The 21,118-nt window shown below is 37.8% G+C and overlaps 1 protein-coding gene across 5 annotated transcripts in view; it reads right to left on the bottom strand.

Annotated features, from left to right (window-relative positions):
- Window positions 1-21,118, bottom strand: part of ASB12 (ankyrin repeat and SOCS box containing 12) — a 307,551-nt gene that overhangs the window by 214,473 nt on the left and 71,960 nt on the right. The window lies entirely within an intron of this gene.

Genomic DNA, 21,118 nt, shown 5'->3' on the forward strand with positions numbered 1-21,118 from the left:
ATGGACATTTTAACAATGTTGATTCTTCCCAGCCATGAGCATGGTATGTTTTTCCATTTGTTAACATCTTCTGCTATTTCTTTTCTGACAGTTTCATAGTTCTCTTTATGGAAATCTTTCACATCCTTTATTAGGTAAATTCCCAAATATTTCATCTTCTTTGGCACTACTGCAAAAGGAATAGAGTCCTTGACTCTATTTTCAGCTCGACTATTGTTGGTATATACAAAAGTTACTGATTTGTGAGTACTGATTTTGTATCCTGAGACACTGCTATACTCCTTGATCACTTCTAAGAGTTTTGTAGTTGAGTCCCTGGGGTTTTCCAGGTATAAAATCATATCATCTGTGAAGAGTGAGAGTTTGATTTCCTTTGACCCTATTTGGATACCTTGATCGCTTTTCCTTGCCTGATTGCAATTGCTAAGACTTCTATTACTATGTTGGATAGCAGTGGAGACAATGGACATTCTTGCCTAGTTCCTGATCTGAGTGGAAATGTTCTCAATTTTGCTCCATTTTATATGATATTGGCTGTCGGTTTGCTGTAGATGGCCTCTATAAGTTTAAGAAATGTCCCTTCTATGCCTATTTTCTTAAGTGTTCTGATCATGAAAGGATGCTAGATATTATAGAAAGCTTTTTCTGCATCAATTGAGAGAATTGTATGGTCTCTGTTTTTTATTTTGTTTATGTGATGTATTATATTTATAGATTTACATATGTTGAACCCACCTTGAGACCCCGGGATAAAACAAACTTGGTCATGATGTATAATTTGTTTGATGTGTTGCTGGATTCTGTTTGCTAGACTCTTATTGAATAATTTTGCATCTATGTTCATTAAAGATATTGGTCTATAATTTTCTTACATTGTTGGGTCTTTTCCTGGTTTGGGGATCAGAGTGATATTTGCTTTGTAGAATTTGTTGGGAAGTATTCCCTCGTTTTCTATGTTTTGGAAAAGGTTATGTAATATAGGTACTAGTTCCTCTTTAAAGGTTTAGTAGAATTATGATGTGAAGCCATCTGGTCTTGGACTTTTTTTATGGGGGGGGTGATTTTGTATAGTTGATGCTATTTCAATACTTGATGTAGGTCTTCTATTCAATATTTCCAATTCTTTCTGGCTGAGTCTAGGAAGGTGGCATACTTCCAGATATTGGCCTATTTCCTCCAGATTTTCATATTTCTGAAAAACAGAGTTTTTTAAGTATTCATTAAGGGTTTTTTGAATTTCTGAGGTGTCTGTTGTTATTGTTCCTTTATCATTTCTGATTGATGATATTAGGGATTTTACTTTTCTGTTTCTGGTTAGTTTAGTCAAAGGTTTATTAATTTTGTTAATCTTTTCAAAAAACCAACTTTTTGATACACTGATCTTTTGAATGGTTCTTTTGTTTTCAATTTCATTTAATTTTGCTCTAACTTTGGTTAATCCTTTTCTTCTTCTGGGTTTAGGGTTGGAATATTCTTCCTTTTTCAGTTTATTGAGATGTCTCATTAAGTTGTTGATGTAAATTGATAGTGATCAAAACAGCCTGGTACTGCCACAAAAATGGAGTGGTAGATGTATGGAACAGAATAGTGAACCAAGAGATGAACCCAGACACTTATTACCATTTAATCTTTGATAAGCCTATCAAAAGCATAAAGTGAAAGAAAGCTTTCCTATTTAACAAATGGTGCTGGGTGAATTGGCTGGCTACATGTAGAAGATTAAAACTGGACCCACACCTTTCATCATAACAAAAATTGATTCTCACTGGATAAAAGATTTAAACTTAAAACATGAAACTATAAAGATACTTGGAGAGACTGCAGGGAAAACATATGAAGGAATTGGCCTGGGAAAATATTTTATGAGCCCTCCCACCCCCACCCCAGGCAAACAAAGCAACATCAAAAATATACTACTGGGATGTGATCAAACTAAAAAGCTTCTGCACAGCCAAGAACACAGTAAGTAAAGCAAGCAGACTGCCCTCAGAATGTGAGAATATATTTGCAGGTTATGTTTCTGACAACGGTTTGATAACAAGCATCTACAGAGAACTCAAACTTATTAATAAGAAAAGAACAAGTGATCCCATTTCATTGTGGGCAAGAGACTTGAACAGAAGCTTCTCTGAAGAAGACAGGCATGTGGCCTACAGACACATGAAAAAATGCTCATCATCTTTAATCCTCAGAGAAATGCAAATCAAAACCACTTTGAGATATCATCTAACTCCAATAAGATTAGCCCACATAACAAAATCCCAAAACTACAGAGGTTGGCATGGATGTGGGAAAAAGGGAATACTTCTGCACTGCTGGTGGGAATGCAAACTAATATGTTCCTTTTGGAAAAAGAAATTTGGAGAACATTTAGGAAACTAAAAGTAGACCTGCCATTCAATCCTGCAATTCCTCTACTAGGTATACATCCAGAAGACCAAAAATCACTTTACAACCATGATATTTGCACAAGAATGTTTACTGCAGCCCAATTCATAATTGCCAAGTCATGAAAGCAGCCCAAGTGCCCATCAACCCATGAATAGATTAACAAATTGTGGTATATGTATATCATGGAATACTATGCTGCCTCAAAAAAGATGGTGACTTTACCTCTTTTATATTTACATGAATGGAGCTGGAACATATTCTTTCTAGTAAAGTATCTCAAGAATGGAAGAAAAAGTATCCGATGTACTCAGTACTATTATGAAACCAATATATAATCACCCACACTTTCACATGAAAGATAAAACACAACTATAGTCCAGCATGAGGAGGGAAGAGGAGGTAGAGGGAAGGGGACAGGGTAGGTGGATGGTAGATAATCAGCGGAACCACACCTATGGTGTATATTGCAAGAGTACATGTCAAATCTATTAAGAGTAGAATATAAATGTCTTAACACAAGTAAGTGAGGTGAAGGCTATGTTAAGCAGTTTGATGTAAGCATTCAAAATTGTACATAAAATCAACACATTGTACCCCATAAATGCATTAATGTATACAGTTATGATTTAATAAAAAAATTAAAAACAAAATAAAATGTCAGAAATAAGTACCAATGTAAGAGTAACTGCAATAAATGCACATGAAATAAACTTATAAATTAAAAGGCAGACTTACATCCTAAACAAAGGATTCAACAATATCCAGGCTAAAAATATATATACTTTAGAGACACGAACAAGTTGAAAATAATATGATGGAAAAATAAATATCAGGCAAATATGAACCAAAATAAAACTGGGGTAACATTCTCAATAACTGAAAAGATACAATTTACATGACAAAGAACAATAGGACAAGAATATATATGCATCACAAATAAGTTCACAAACTAATTCTAGAAAAAAATGCTACATGCTTTATTGCTGAATATCATTACAATTACCCCTGAAGTACTCCCCTTGGGAAGCTATGTACTGATACCAATGCCTAATTCATCCTTTGAAGCAATTATGGAACTCTTTCTAGAATGACTATCAGAGCTGCTGTCTTACAATGTCTGACAATTAAGTTCACAACTTGCCACCATGTGCTTACATTGGCAGCACTGTACAAACAACTCAGTAAGGTTTCATAACCTTGATATATCGGTGTCTCACAGATGTGTTTGTGTTGATATGTGATGGTGTCTTGCTGAGTGGCATTCACTGTTGTTGTTGCATGTTTTGTGTGCCATACAATGCTAGCTTTGATGATCATTGCAAAAAAACAGTTCCAAAATAGCTTGGAAGGGTAGACTAGGAGCTGGCATCAGTACCTACTTTCCCAAGGGAAGTACTTCAAAAGAGATTGTAAACTTCAAAAGAGTTATATTCAGCAATGAATTATGTAGCACTTTTTCTAGGATGAGTTCACAAACTTAATTGTCAGACATTGTATATGGGTTTTTTATATACATACAAGCAACTAGCAGAACTGGGGAGAGAGAAAGAACTAGTGCATTTGGATATTTTAACACTTTTCTTAGGAACTGACAGGTCAAGTAGACAAAAAAAAAAAAAAAGTCAGTATATAGAACACATTACCACTAAGCTCAAGCTATTAGATATAGAGTAGAACTCTATTCCAAATAAATACAGCACTGAATCATTCAAGACAACAAACAGAATATTTCCAAAAAGAGTATGATTACAGTTGTAAAGAAAGCCTCAATAAATACCAAAGGATCAATATCATAAATCTATGTTCTCCAACCACAATGCAATGAATTTAGAAGTTAATAACAAAACAGCCAGTATTTGCAAACATTTGGAAACAAAATAGCATATTACTAACTTAATGTTGGGTTAAAAGGAAATGATAAAGGATATTAAGAAATATTTAAAAATGAATGATAATAAAAACACAATAAATGTAAACTTGTGGGATACAGTTGAAGAAAAACTAAGAAGGAAATGTATGGCTACAAGATCATTTGTCATGAGACAATAAATGAGAAAGGTTAAAAATAAACTAGCTAAGAACTTTAGGGGAGGGGCCAAGATAGCAGAATAGAAGCAGCCGACATACACCAATCTCAAAGAGATCAAAAGTTGCAGGTAGTTGATCACCTATGGTTTTATACTCTGGGAGAGAGCAATGTGAATCATCAGAGATGTGATGGGGGACATTCAGAGTAAGAGAAGGTGATAAGGTTATTCATTTGGCAAGACTGGAAGATACATAGGAGAGGGGAAGCACAGGAAGAGAAAAATGTGGGGCTCTTTACTCTCCCTACAGACACTGTGGCCAGAGCTCGTAGAGGTCCATCATCACTATCACAGTCCTCCTGACTGATAGAGAAGCTGTTTGATGTCTGCAGCTACACTATACAAGAGAGCAAGCAGAGCAGAAACTCAGTGGCTTCTACTCTTTGGTTGCTGCAACTGATACCCTTCTGAGCTCTCACGTCCAGAGCACCAGGTCTACAAAGAGGTCAGCTTTGCTGAAGACCCTCTGCATCACCCTGGCCAGTCTGGGGAGGGAGCATAGAAAGCAGATGCTCCAATGAACCCTCCCTGTGACTGGGAGCCAAGAATCCCTCCTCCCCATGGAATATTTGAGAGAACAGTTTCCACAGATGTCACCTGAGAAGCACTGTAGCGACAGGGCAACAGGAGAACCTCAGTCACATGGCAGCCCAGCACTGTAGCCCTGCCCCCACAACCACACTGCCACCCAGCTCAGAACTCTGTCCTTACAGTTACCATGTTGCTGGCTGGCTCTGCAGCCCAGGATAGAAGGATCCTGAACTGCCACCAGAACTCATGACAACACCCCAGGGTCCAATGGGACAACAATACACCATCAAAGGAATTCTCTTTCTTCTTACCAACTAGGAGAGTTCTCACCAAAGAACAAGTATGCTGCAAACTTATCTGCTCTGATTTGAGAGAAGAGGTCTCATGAGAAGAAACCCGAAAAAGAACTCTGGCAACATGAAAAAACAAGCTAATTCTATCTACACCCCCAAGGGATCACATGTATCAACAAGGAACCCCAATCCAAAGGAAACTGCCAAAATGTCAGAAATACATTTCCAAATATGCAATGCAAAAAAGACGAATGGGATTGAAGAGAAAGTTGAAACCAACAACAAGAAGTTAAAAAAAAAGTTCAAAAAAAAGAAAAATAGTTCATGTCACAAATGAAAAACACAAAAAGTTTCTGAAGAAGTGTAAAACACAAGGAAGTATATAACAAAACTTGAAGAAATAAAAAACACATTTAGGGAATTTCAAAATATAGTTGGAAGCATCAATAACAGGCTAGACCAACCAGAACAAAGAATCCCAGAGCCTGAAGATGTTCTCAAACTGACAGTCAGTCGAAGATGAAGAAAAAAGAATAAAATGAAAAATCACTCAGAGAAATACGGGACTATGTAATGTGAGTCAATAAACAAATTATAGGTATTCCTGAGGGAGAAGAACAAATAAAACCTAAAAAAAAAAGAAAGAGAAAAACCTATTCAAGAGAATTTTTTTAATTATTTTTTATTAAATCATAACTGTATACATTTACGGGTATAATGTGATCATTTCACGTACCATGTGAAATGTTTAAATCAAATTGATTAACAGAACCACCATCACTGCACTTATTTTTTGTGGTAAGACGTTTATAATATACTTAGTGGTTTTGAAATATACCCTTGCATTGTGCACATCAGGTGAGAACTTATCAAATACCCTCCCTCCACTCACACCTCCCTCCCCTCCCCTATCCCTCCTTCTTTCTGGACTATATTTGTGTTTTATCATTTGTATGAATGTATAAGTAATTATATATTGGTGTCATAATAGTATTGAGTACATTGAATACCTATTTTTCCATTCTGGAGATACTATACTAAGAATATGTTCCAGCTCCATCCAGGTAAACACAAAAGATTCAAAGTCTCTATCTATTTATGGCTGCATAGTATTCCATAGTATACATATACCAAAATTTGTTAATCCATTCATGGATTCGTTGATGAACATTTGGGCTTCTTGCACGACTTGGCAATTATGAATTGGGCAGCAATAAACACTCTGTTGTAAATGTCTCTTTTGAAAAATGATTTTTGTTCATCTGGGTAGATACACAGTAATGGAATTGTAAGATCAAACAGTAGATCAACTTTTAATTCCTTGAGAATTCTCCATACATCTTTCCAAAAATGATGTATTAGTTAGTTTGCAATCCCACCAGCAGTGTAGAATTGTTCCTTCTTTTCCACATCACGCTAATATCTACAGTTTTGGGATTTTGTGATTTGGGGTAATCTTACTTATCAAAGTTTACTTGGATATCCCAAAGTGGTTTTGATTTGCATTTCCCTGATGATTAAAGATGATGAGCAGTTTTTCATGTGTTCATTGGCCATTGGCCTGTCATCTTAAGAGAAGTTTCAAGTCTCTTGCCCACAAAGAAATGGGGTTGTTTGTTCTTTTCTTATTGAGTTCTCTGTAGATTCTACTTATCAGACTTTTGTCAGAATTGTAATCTGCAAAAATTGTCTCTAATTCTGAAGGCTGTCTGTTTGCTTTACTTGCAGTGCCCTTAGCTGCGAAGAAGCTTTCTAACTTGATCAGAACCCAGTAATATATTTTCAGTGTTGCTTCGATTGCAGAGGGGTCCTCCTCATAAAATTCTTCCAGGCCAATATCTTCAAGCATTTTATCTGCACACTCTTCTAGTATTTTTATAGTTTCATGTCTTAAGTTTAAATATTTTATTCAGTGAAAATCAATTATTGTTAATAGTGAAAGGTGAGGGTCCAGTTTCATTCAGTCTACTACAGTTCGCTAGCCTGCTCTCCCAAACCATTTGTTAAATAGGGAATCTCACCCCAATGTATGTTTTTATTAGGCTTATCAAATATTAAATGATGATATGTGGCTGGGTATATCTCTGGAGTCTCTATTCTATTTATCTACATCTCTATTTTTATGCCAGCACCATGCTATTATGCTCACTATAGACTTGTAGTATGACCTGAAGTCTAGTAAAATGGTGTCTCCTGATTTGCTTTTATTTCTAAGTAATGTATTGGCTATTCAAGGTTTTTTCTGCTTGTATATTAAATAAAGTACTAATTTTTCAAGTTCTTTAAAGTATAACATTGGTGCTTTGGTAGGGATTGAATTAAATCTCTAGATTGCTTTGGGTAGTATGGACATTTTAACAATGTTGATTTTTCCCAATCATGAGCATGGTATGTTTTTCCATTTGTTAACATCTTCTGCTATTTCTTTTCTCAAGGTTTTATAAATCTCATTATTTAGATCTTTGACATCCTTTGACAGATAAATTTCCAGGTATTTCATCTTCTTTGGCACTACTATAAAAGGAATAGAGTCCTTGACATATTTTTTGCTTGACTATTATTGGTGTATATATAAAAGCTACTGATTTGTAAGGATCGATTTTGTATCTTGAGACACTGTTACATTCCTTGATCACATCTAAGAGCTTTGTGGTAGAGTCGGTGGGGTTTTCCAGGTATATAATCATGTCATCTGCAAAGAGTGAGAGTGTGATCTCCTCTGACTCCATTTTAATACACTTTGATCCCCTTATCTTGCCTGATTGTAATGGCTAGGACTTCCAGTACTGTTTAATAGCAGTGGTGACAATGGCCATCCTTGTCTAGTTCCAGATCTGAGTGGAATGTTTTCAATTTTATTCCATTTACTACGATACTGGCTGTGGGTTTGCAGTAGATGGCCTCTATCAGTTTATGAACTGTCCAATCTAAGCCTACTTTCCTAAGTGTTCTAATCATGAATGGATAATGGATATTATCAAAAGGTTTTTCTGCATCAATTGACAGAATCATATGGTCTTTTTTTTAAAATTCATGTGGTGTATTATATTTACAGATTTATGTATGTTTAACCAATCTTGTAACACTGGAATAAAACCAACTTGAACATAGTGTATACTTTTTTTGATGTGTTGTTGAATTCTGTTTGCTAGGATATCATTGAATATTTTTGTATTGATATTCATTAATGATATTGGTCTACAGTATTCTTTGTTTGGTCCTTTCCTGCTTTAGGGGATCAAGGCAATATTTGCTTTATAGAACTTGTTGGGGAAGATTCCTTCTTTTTCTATGTTTTGGAAGAGGTTATGTAACATAGGTACTATTCCCTCTTTGAAGGTTTGGTAGAATTCTGATGTGAAGCCATCTGTTTCAGGACTTTTCTTTTTTGGGAGATTTTATATATTTAATGCTATTTCAGTGCTTAATATAGGTCTATTCAAACTCTAATTCTTTCCGGCTGAGTCTAGGAAAGTGGTGTGCTTCTAGGTATTGGTATATTTCCTCCAGATTTTCATATTTCTGAGAATAGTTTCTTAATAGTAGTCATTACAGATTTTTTTAATTTCTGTAATAACCACTGTTATTTCTCTATTATCATTTCTGACTGACATTATTAGAGATTTTCCTTTTTTGTTTCTGCGTAGGGTAGCCAAAGGTTTATTAATTTTATTAATCTTTTCAAAGAACCAACTTTTTATTTTGTTGATCCTCTAAATGATTATTTTGTTTTCAATTTCATTTAATTTGGCTGTAATTTTGGTTATTTCTTTTCTTCTGCTGGGTTTGTGGTAAGATTGTTCTTCCGTTTCTAGTAGCTTGAACTGATCCATTATATTGTTGATGTTCTCTCTTTCTATTTTCTTGATGAAGGCTTCTAATGCTATAAATTTCTCTCTTAGGAGTGTCTTTAAAGTATCCCACAGGTTTTGATTATTTGTGTCTTCATTGTAAGTTTATTCCAAAAATTTGATGATTTCTTTCTTAATCTTGTCTTTGAACGAGCTATCATTCAGCCTAAGGTTATTTAGTTTACATAACTTTGTTTCAATATGAAGACTTACATTGCTCACAATGAGACCTCCCTGGAGGAGGAAGCCCAGAGTTTAGCAGCTCTCTACTGTGGGATAAAAGGAAAGGTCTTTTGATCTCTGCTCACTTGCAGGGATATCATGGTGAGCCTCCTGCTTTGGAGAGGGGTTATCTCGTCCTCTTGATGATGAGCTTTGCACCTGGAATTTGCTTTTTTGTTGGTGGTGGTGTTTTCTTTTTCTTTTTTTTTTTTTTTGCTTTTTTTTTGGCTGGGGCCCAGTTTGAACCCACAACCTCCAGTATATGGGGCCGGTGTCCTACTCCTTTGAGCCATAGGTGCCACCCTACCTGGAATTTGTTTTCTTGGATCCTCTTTCTTCAAGTAGCAGATTTCTCTAGCAGTGATGTACACCTGTCTATCTTTATTCTTAGATCAGCTTCCCACCTTTGGCTTAACTGAGTACATTTCTGTCCAGTATCTCTCCCTCTACAGGACCCTTGGCCTCTAGTTGGTCATCTTCCTTCTTCCCCAATATTCAAGAGAATTGTTCAGGAAAATTCCCCTGGTATGAGCCAGCTTTCAGATATCCAGATACAAGACGGTCAATGAACACTGTGAAGATTTATAGCAAAGATGCTGGCACTGGTGCATAGCTTCCCTAGGGGAGTACATAAAAGGTGATTGTAGTTATATGCAGCAAGGAGGGATGCAGTGATTTTTCTAGGATGAATTTGCAAACTTAACTGTCCGACCTCATAAAACACTCCGAAGTGAAAAAAAAAAAAAACCACTCCAAAGTGAAAGCTCTCAAATCCTATAAAACAAAAGCATAGAAGGGAGGGGAAAAAAACAAGGTATCATCCAACATGATAACATGATGAACATAAAGAGTATTACACATATTGACACTAACAATGAACATGAAGTCTTAATGTTCCTCTTAAAACACACATGACCCTGTTACCAAAACCAGAAAAATACCTAAAAAGGAGAACTTCAGACCAATCTCACTAATGAATATAGATGCAAAAGTTCTCAATACAATCCTAGCCAATAGATTACAACATCTCATTCAAAAAGTCATACATCATGATCAAGTAGGTTCCATCCCAGGGATGCAAAGCTGGTTTAACATATGCAAACCCATAATATAATTCACCATATCAACAGAAGGAAAAACAAAGACCATATGATCCTCTCAATAGATGCAGAAAACTTTTCTAATTAGAACACTGAAGAATATAGGTATAGGTGGAACATTTCTGAAAATGATCGAAGCCATCCACAGCTAATATTATACTCAACGGAGTAAAACTGAAAGCTTTTCCACTTAGAACTGGAACCAGACAAGGTTATCCTCTATTACCACTTCTACTCAACATAGTGATGGAAGTTCTAGCGAATACAATCAGGCACAAGAAGAAAATAAAGGGCATCCAAATGTGGACAGGGAAGGTGAAACACTCCATCTTCGCTGATGATATGATTTTATACTTAGAGAACCACAAACACTCAACCACAAGACTCCTGGAAGTAATCAAGAAATAAAGTAAGGTCTCAGGATATAAAATAAATGTCCAAAAATCAGTAGCTTTTTTTTTTTTTTTTTGCAGTTTTTGGCCAGGGTTGGGTTTGAACCCTCCACCTCTGGCATATGGGGCCAGCACCCTACTCCTTTGAGCCACAGGCACCACCCCCAAAAAATTAGCATTTGTATATGCCAATAAGACCCAAGATGTGAAGCTAATCAAGGACAAAATTCTCTTCACAGAAGCTTTAAAGAAAATTAAATTCCTAGGAATATATCTAACAAAAAGGTGAAGGACCTCTATAAAGTAAATTATGAAACAATAAGGAAAGAAATAGTAGAAGACATTAACAAATGGAAGAACATACCATGCTTATGGCTGGGAAGAATCAACAATGTTTAAATGTCTATATTTCCCAAAGCAATTTACAGATTCAATGCAATCCCCATTAAAATAGAAACATCATACTTTAAAGACTTAGAAAAAACAATTCTTTATTTTCTATGGAACCAGAAAAAAACCTGTACAGCTAAAGCAATTCTTAGGAATAAAAACAATTCTGGGGGCATCAGCCTACCAGACTTTAGGCTTTAGTGCAAGGCCACAGTGACCAAGACAGCATGGTATTGGTACAAAATAGAAAGGAAACACCTGGAACTGAATATAAAGCCATGAGATGAAGCTAACATATTACAGCCACCTGATCTTTGATAAACTAAACAAGAACATACACTAGGGTAAAGAATTCCTATTGAGTAAATGGTGCTGGGAGAACTGGATAACCATTTGAAAAAGACTGAAACTGGACCCGCACCTTTCTCCACTCACTAAAATTGATTCATGATGGATAAAAAATCTAAATCTAACACATGAAAGAATAGAAGTCCTTGAATAAAGTGGGGGGAAAACTACTTGAAGGTATAGGCCTGGGAAAAGATTTTATGAAGAAGACTTCATTGGCAATTGCAGCAGTAGCAAAAATAAACAAATGGAACTTAATTAAACTGAATAACTTCTGTACAGATAAGCAGACCACAACCAAAGCAAACAGAACGTCATCAGAATGGGAAAGGATATTTGCATATTACAAATTGGACAAAAGATTGATAACTAGGATCTACAGAGAACTCAAATTAAGCAACATAAAAAGAGCCAACAATCTCTTATATCAATGGGCAAGAGAGATGAACAGAACATTCTCTAAAGACAAATGACTAACAAACATATGAAAAAATGCTCATTGTCCCTAATTATCAGAAAAATGCAAATCACAACCACCCTGAGATATCACCTAACCCCAGTGAGAATGGCCCACATGACAAATTCTCAAAGCTGCACATACTGGCATGGATGTGGAGAGAAGGAAACACTTTTACATTACTGGTGGGACTACAAACTAATACAACCTTTTTGGAAGTAAGTATGGAGAATCCTCAAAGAACTCAAACTAGACCTCCTGTTTGATCCTGCAATCCCATTACTGGCCATCTACTCAGAAGAAAAAAATTCTTTTATCATGAGGACATTTGCAGTAGACTGTTTTTTTGTTTGTTTGTTTGTTTTGTTTTGTTTTTAACTGAATCACCTGTATTTTATCTTATTTTATTTTTTATTTATTTGTTTTTATTAAATCATAGCTGTGTACATTAGTATGATCGTGGGGCACCATACACTTGGTTCATAGATCGTTTGATGCTACAAAAGCTATGTTAGCTAATGTGATGAAAATGTGCAGTAGACTGTTTATCACAGCTCAATTTACAATCACCAAAATGTGGAAACAGCCTAAATGCTCACCAATCCAGGAATGGATTAACAAGCTGTGGTATATGTATACCATGGAATATTATTCAGCCACTAAAAAAGATGGAGACTATACATCTTTTGTACTAACTTGGATGAAGGTGGAACACATTCTTCTTAGTAAAGCATCACAAGAATGGAGAAGCAAGAATCCAATGTACTCAATTTTGATAAGAGGACAATTGATGACCTAGTATGTGAAGGGGGTAGGGAAATGAGAGAGCAGAGAGAGGGAAGGAGGTTGGGGGATGGGATGTCACAGTGTTTGGCACACCTCTTGGAAGAGAAACACATTAATAAGTGGGACTTTACCTGATATATGCAATTAGTGTAACCTAGATCTTTGTACCCTCAATGAATCCCCAACGATAAAAAAATAATATAAAATAAAATAAATAAGGCCCCAAGGGAGAATCCCCTTAAAAGAAAATAGGTGGCAGGAAACCCCTTTCAGATCTTCCTCACTAGTAAAAGCTGATTCTTCTATTACCCTACTATCCTCATTCTCTCTGCTATGATGTATTGCCAAAAGTGGTAAAACACTGTTGAAAAAATAAAAGGATACAGACTAATTGAATGGGTGAAAAACACAAGCCAAGTATTGCTGTCTCCAGGAAACACATCTAAGTGGCAAAGATTCACATGTAATTAAGGTAAAGAGATAAAAAAAAAAAAAATCATTCCACACAAATTGAAATCAAAAGTCAGCAGTTGTAGCCATTCTCATATAAGATAACATAGACTTCAAATCTACAATGGTTAAAAATTATGTAATGGTAAAGGGACCCATTGAACAAGACATAAGAATCTTAAATATACATGCACCTAACACAGGAACTCCTAGTTTCATAAAGCAAATTCTGCTAGACCTAAACAAAGAAACAGCAGTATCTCTCTTTGTTCACTTTCAGGGGCAGCAGACTAATCATAGGTTGTACATCCACGGAGTGACATATATATCACCCAATCACACTTGAAAAAACTGCCTTCTTTCCACCCCTTTATCTCCTCCAGCACCACGGGAGAGCCATGCCAAAGTCTTCCTCCACCCTTTAAGGAAAAATAACCAATCCGTGGTAAGTAACCACCCTTGAAGGTCGCAACAACCAACCAATGGTAAAACTAGGAGGACAGCTATTTTGGCCACTTGTAAAAAAGCCACCTTTTCCAGGAGCTGGAGCCTGAGGTAGGGGAGTTTTCGGGAGTTTTTACTGACCTGGGACATTTAAAAGATAACCATATTCCTTCAGAGAGTATTTATAGTGCTTTCTAGAAATAAAGGAAAATTTTCATTCTCTATGTGGAGCAAAGTGAGGCAGGCTGCCTAAGGGTTTGGCTCCCTCTCTTAGCAGTAACAGGTTCTAAGTCGAACATCTGGTTTCTCCAGCCTCAGTGGGGGGAGGGAGGGGTAATTGCTCTTTTCAGGCGGACTACAATTCCCAGCCTACTTAACCCACTCCTCTGCCCTTTCCTCTTTTTACTTCTTGTGGGGCCTGACAGGAATTATAGTTCTGAGTGGTATCGGACTACCTCCTCAACCAATGATAAGGAACAAAGTTTTGAATGTTTTTGGAGCTGGGGTAAGGAACAAGTTATCTCAAGGCTGTAGCGAGTCCATTTTGCAGTCCTAACATATGAGAGAAGAGATAGAAGGGTGGCCAGAGAGTTTTCCTCAGAACACCATAGGGGGTTTAGATTGTTACTACAGATTTGAACTCTCCTACTTTTGGGTTGTCCCATCAAACATCACTTCCACTTAGAGGCCAACACATCCCGAACCTGTGGTGGGAGTTGGAGATTCTGTGGCAGATACACCAGGTGTGGCCACGTTGGGAGTGGCGAGGGAGGAAAGTCTTTAGGTTTTTTAGTGGGAGACAGGAAGCTGAATGGAATTTAATGATATTTTAAGAAGGAGTGGATGGCCGAGTGCAGTGGTTCACGCCTGTTATCCAGCAGTCTGGGAGCTGAGGCAGATGGATTGAGCTCAGGAGTTGGAAGACCAACCTGAGCAAGAGGGAGACCCCGACTTGGCTAGAAATAGAAAACTTAGCCAGGCATGGTGGTAGGTGCCTGTTGTCCCAGCGGCTTGGGAAGGTGAGACAAGAGGATTGCTTGAGCCCAAGAGTTTGAGGATGCTGTGAGCTATTATGCCGGAGCACTCTACCTAGGGTGGCAGAATGACACTTTGTCTCAAAAAGAAAAAAAAAAAAAGTTGATGAAATGGGATGGAGGTAATTCTCCCCTAGTCTTCAATCTTGGAATCCCACTTTTCTTGCCTACTAGCTGTTAAATTGCACCTGTGTATTTATGGAAGGTGCCATTTAATGCCTTTAGTCACGATTCGTGAAGCAAGGCTTCACCTCTTCAGTTTGACTAAAATGACCGGCTTTAAAAGTTCTGAACTAACTCCTCCCACTTAAACAAACACAGTTCTAAAGTCTACTTTGAAGGACAAAAGCCACAGAAGGGCTCGGGATTCAATCGATGGTTCCATCACATTCTTTCTTTGAATAACACATTCATCAAGTAAGTGGTGGGAGGATGCCAACTATAATACACTGATGAATAAAGGCATAGTTAAAAGGGGTTAGTAGCCTATAGCATATAAAGTGTAGCATCTTTGATGCTGGTTTATTCCCCCTTCAGGATGCAAAGTTATATGCTGTATGTATGCTCTTGTATGTTCTGTCTGAGGTCCCCAGGAAAACTGACGGAATAAAGGGCATGCAGGAGTTGCAGAAAAGGCCATCCCTCCCTAAGCCTAATGCCCTTTAACCTTAAACTCTTTCCCTGATCATTTTGACTGAGGCTCTGATAAATTCCAACTCAACTGGCTTCATGGTTTTACAGAACCTTGTAAATACCTTCTTGTTAATATTTATACTTATACTGTAATAGGCTCTATACCAGACTTTGGGGGTAGAGCAGTGCCCAAAAGGACAGACTTCTATTCCAAAAGTCATGAGGAAGAGAAAGGCTAAACAAAATTAGTGGTGATGTTACTCATTTTCATCTCTCTCTAAATTCAGTCAAGCGTTTCTTAGTTTTGTATACTTGGTCTCTTCTTTCCATTCTTCCTTTGGGTTAAAATAAGTATATTTTATCTCTTTCCATCATTTTTGCTTAAGTGCTAATCAGTCTTTGTCCACTACTCATGAATGGTGTCTATTCACCAAGTAGATGACAAATTTTATAATGTAATCATTCTGGATATAAGAATGTAACCATACATTTCAGCTGGACAGTTTTGCCAGTCATCCAGGCAAAGTGTGGCTCCTGGTCTTTAATGTAGTTATGACATTCTGTGATAATTTAGCAATATAGTCTTGTATAGATGCTTAAAAAAAAAAGAAAGAAAGAAACAGCAGCATCATTATTTACAGAAAACTACAATACCTGACTGACAGATACATAGATCATCTAAGGGGAGAATCAATGAAGAAACACTGGATTTAAAGGGGACTCTAGAACAAAGGGACCTAATAGACATTTACAGAACATTCTACCCCCAAACTACTGAATATACATTCTTCTCTTCAGCACATGGGACATTCTACAAGATTGATCATATCTTATTCAACAACAAAAGTCTGAGCAAATTTAGAAAACTCGAAATCATACCATGTTTCAGGCAACAGTGGACTAGAACTAGAAATCAACTCCAAGAAAAATGCTACAATCTACACAAAAGCATGGATATTAAACAACCTGCTACTGAGCAATCCTGGGGTCATTGATGAAATTTAGAAATCAAGATTCCTTGAACTGAATGATGAAAGGGACACAAGCTTTCAAACTCTATGAAATAATGAAAACATAGCCCTAAGGAGAAAGTTCATAGCCTTAAATGCTTACATAAAAAAGACATTGAAATATCACAAATTAATCATTTAATTTCACATCTCATGAAGCTATAAATGTAGAATAAACCAAATCAAATCTAGAAGAGAAAAAAGAAATAATAGAGCTTAGAGAAGAAATAAATGAAATGGAAACCAAAATAATCATACAAAGGATCCAGAAACAAAAAGTTGGTCCTTTAAAAAGATAAACTAAATTAATAAACCACTAACCAGATTAACCAGAAACAGAAGAGAAAGGAATCATATATAAGTCAGAAATGAAAAAGGAGAAATTAAAATTGATATTAAAGAAATATAAAGGCTTGGTGCCTGTAGCCCAGTGGTTAGGCCGCCAGCCACATACACTGGGGCTGTAGAGTTCAAACCTGGCCTGGGCCTGCAAACAACAATGACATCTGGAACAAAAAAAATAGCCTGGCATTCTGGCGGGTATCTGTAGTCCCAGCTAGTTGGGAGGCTGCAGCAAGAGAATCTCTTAAGCCCAAGAGTTTGAGGTTGCTGTGAGCTGTGACACCACAGTACTCTACCAAGGGCAACGTAATGAGACTCTGTCTCAAAACAAAAACAAAAAACTACAGACCAATATCCCTTCCAAGCATAGTTGCAAAAATATTCAACAATATACCATGTACTAGAAAACTGACTTCAAAAGGGCATGAATAAGTTAATTCACTATGACCAAGTGTGTTTTATCCCTAGGAAGCAAGGATGGTTTATTAACTTAGGAAAATCTATGAATGTGTCACAGGACTGTAGTCCCAGCTACTCAGGAGGGTGAAGCAGGAGGATCTCTTGAGGAGTTTGAAGTTATTATGAACTATGATGATATCACTTCATTCTACCCAGGGCAAAAGAGTAAGTGTCTCTCTCTCTCTCTCTCTCTCTCTCTCTCTCTCTCTCTCTCTCTCTCTCTCTCTCACACACACACACACACACACACACACACACACACACACAAAATCAATAAATGTGATTCATCACATAAATGAAACCAAAAACTAAGAGCACTGAATCATCTCAATAGATACAGAAAAAGCATTCAATAAATCCAGCACCTTGTTATGTTGAAAACCCTCAACAATCTATGCATACAAGGAACATAACCTCAAAATTATAAAAGCCATACATGTCAAACACATAGCTAATGTCATACTGAATGGAGAAGAGCTGGAAGTATTACCCCTAAGAACTGGAACAACTCAAGGGTGCCTACTTTACTACTTCTATTGAACATAGTACTGGAAGTACTAGCCAGAGTTATCAGGCAAGGAAAAGAAATATAGAGCATCCAAACTGGGAAAAAGGTGGCTAAACTATCCCTGTTTGCTAACAATATGATCTTGTATCTAGAAAACTCTGAAGGTTCCACAAAAAGACTCCTAGAATTGATACATAAATTCAGCAAAGTCTCAGGTAACAAAATCAGTGTACACAAATCAGTAGTATTTTTATATACTAATAACAGTCAAGTTGAAAATCAAAACAAGGACTCAATCCCATTTACAACAACTACAAAAAAAAAATGAAAAATAAAATGCCTAGAAATGCACCTTCCTAAGGTGAATGATCTCTTTAAGAAAAACTGAAAAACACTGATTAAAGAAATAAATCATAGATGACACAAATGAAAAAAACATCCCATTCTCATGGATTGGAAGAATGAACACTGTTAAAATGTTCATACTGCCAGAAGTGATTTACAGATTCAATGCAATCCCCATCAAAATACCAATGTCATATTTCATGCATCTAGAAAAAATAATTCTATGCCTGATTTGAAACCATAAAAGAGCCTGATCAACCAAAGAAATCTTAAGCAAAAAGAACAAATCTGGGCATATCACATTACTTGAATTGAAATTATACTACAAGACTATAGTAATCAACACAGCATGGCACTGGTATAAAATCAGACACACAGAACAATGACATATGTTAGAGAACCCTGAAATGAAACCATCTACCTATAATCCACTGATACTTAATAAAGCAGACAACAACATACACTGGAGAAAGGAAGCCCTATTCAATAAATGGTGCTGAAAAAAACAGGATAGCCACATGCAGAAGAAAGAAACAGAACTCCTCTCTCCCACCATATTAAAAAATTAATTCAAGATGGCTAAAGGTGGAGGTAGAGCATGATGGCGGACAGGACGGACGTGTAGCCCACCTCTTCCAAGTCATCAGGTGAGAGGAAGGGGGGGTCTACACCTTTTCCCCGCACGGATTATCGGTGTAGACTGACAGGTGGAAATGCACAGAGAATTAGCAGATTGCTGTATATGAGGTGTAATTTAAAACCACGGACTCTGTTGTAGAGATTTTCCCTGCTTGGTGGTGCTGGCCGGCAGGCCCCTCCCTCATGGAGGACAGCAGTTTGCAATTCCTGGCATAACTCAACTGATGAAAATATATTCCTGAGCAGAGTTTGGCACCCGAAAGGGAAGCCACTCAGAATCACAAGGACCTAAGCAACCCGATAGAAAATTGAAAGGGAGAGATCCCGCCCGGGAAACACACATTTTGAATTGTCCGAAAGGGCAGGCACCTTCCCCCATAACAACAGGAGTGATTAAATAGACTGGACCATTCCTGGTGGGGAATATTGGTGCAGACAGGCAGTTCAGGCTGTACCGCGAACTGGCGGGTGGCTGAATGCAAAATTCCAGACTCAAAAGTGACACTCTGAGCCACAAAACTGAGTATAAGGTTTCTGTGTGCCACAGGTGCGGCAGCAGCAACCCAGGGGCAGCCAGCACCCTCCCCCACAGCCAACTGCAGTTGCCAAGTTGTTAGGAGAATGAGGGAGCAGAGTGGAAAGATTTGTGAAGCGTGGACACCTGCACTGAGTTGGGAGGTCGGTTAGGAGTGCTGTCTGGAACAGAGCAGATGAGGTTGCATAACAATTAGGTAAAAAAAAAACATTTACAGAAACTCCAAAATGGTGATCAGCCAGGTAGAGTGGTTACCGTGGTAACAATATAAACTGTGAATCAGGTATAAGCCTGGGAACCACTCACAGCGCCACCTGGTGTCCAGAAAGTATATTTCATTATAAATATATTCCTACAAAAGGTGATCCCTATGTCATATATATAGATGTATATACAAGAATAATATTTTCGAGGAGGCGGAGCAAGATGGAAGTCGAGTAACAGCTTCCTTGCATCTGGGCACCAAGAGTCTGGGGAGATAGGACTCCAGGCATCTCTGGCTGGTGGGATCTGCCTATCATCACACCTGGGAGGATACAGGGAGTCAGCGAGAGACTTCTGGACCCCAAGAGAAGGACTAAAACAGTGGAAAACCGGCAAGTGGTGGCGTGTGTTCAATCCGTCTGAACCCGCCCGAAACAGTAAGTTCAGTAGCAGCGAGACTGCAAACCAGAAAGGCCTTACCTGTGAACTGTTTCGGTGTCTTTGGACTTGGCACTCAGCTGAACTGCCTTGGGGAGAGCCTGAGCAGGAGTGCAGAGAACTTTGGCCGTTGTCTAGGGCCCCAGTCTGAGCCGCTGAGCCAGACGGAGCTAATAGTGTTTGGCTCTGGGTCACAGGCAGACATTGTGAGCGATCTGCCCCAGCAAGCTCCGCCCTCAGGGTAGCAGAGCTAGAATTGGGTGGGAGCTGGTAACCCAGCGACCAGGTAGCCTAAGGGCGGGGTCTGAGCCACCTTGCAGCCCTGACCCTCGGGGGCAGAGGGAGACCAGTTTTGGCACACAGGGTAAGTGGATAGCCACTTCAGCAGTGATTCCAGTGACAAGCACTTCCCTGGGAAAGCTTCTGCTCAGCAAGTGAATATGCTCAAAGTACCTTTTAAGTGGGCTGAAGAGTGATTTAGGGTGTCTACCTGCTGGGTTTTGAGAAACTAGCACCCTCCAGTCGTATCAGAACTGTGATTGACTTCTCATTCCCCAGAAGACCACGTGTTGCCCAGACAATATTCAATAACATATACATACTGCTTTGTTTTTGGTTGTGTTTTTATTTTTTTTTGGTTTCGTTGGGGTTTTTTTGTTTATTTTGATGTTGTTGATGTTGTTTTGTTTTTTAAGTTCAAACTTTTCCATACAGATCCTTTTTCTTTCTCAATTTTTCTAGTTTAATTATAATTTCCCATTGCTCCCTATTTCAATAGTTAGAAGTTCATTTTCGTTAGTGTTTCTACCTTTACTATTTGGTTTTCCACCCAATTTTATCCCGTAAAATTTTCTGTTTGCTTCTTTTGGTTTGATTTATAGCATTTTTGTCTTTCCTCTCTACTTGGAAGATGGAGGTGGGGTACTGTGTCTGATCAGGTTAGCAACGAGCTGCTGACCTCAAGGGAACAACCCAACTGGGCACCCCCAGAAGGTGTTTTTTTTTTTTAAGGTTGCATCAAAGTACCCTACTGTACACCTATATTGCTCTGTCTCCCTCTTTCTGTGCCTCTCTTCTTTTTGTCAATATTCCTTTTACCCACCCCCTCTCCTTTCTCTAGTTTTCTTTTCTATTTTTCTTAACACTCGGTCCTCCTTTCTTTCATCCTTTTTTGCTCTTCAACGTTCTCACCCTTCTGGTCCTGTTACCCTTAGGCCACAGGCACGAGA

Source organism: Nycticebus coucang, chromosome X (assembly GCF_027406575.1).
Source record: "Nycticebus coucang isolate mNycCou1 chromosome X, mNycCou1.pri, whole genome shotgun sequence".
NCBI classification, from domain to species: domain Eukaryota; kingdom Metazoa; phylum Chordata; class Mammalia; order Primates; family Lorisidae; genus Nycticebus; species Nycticebus coucang.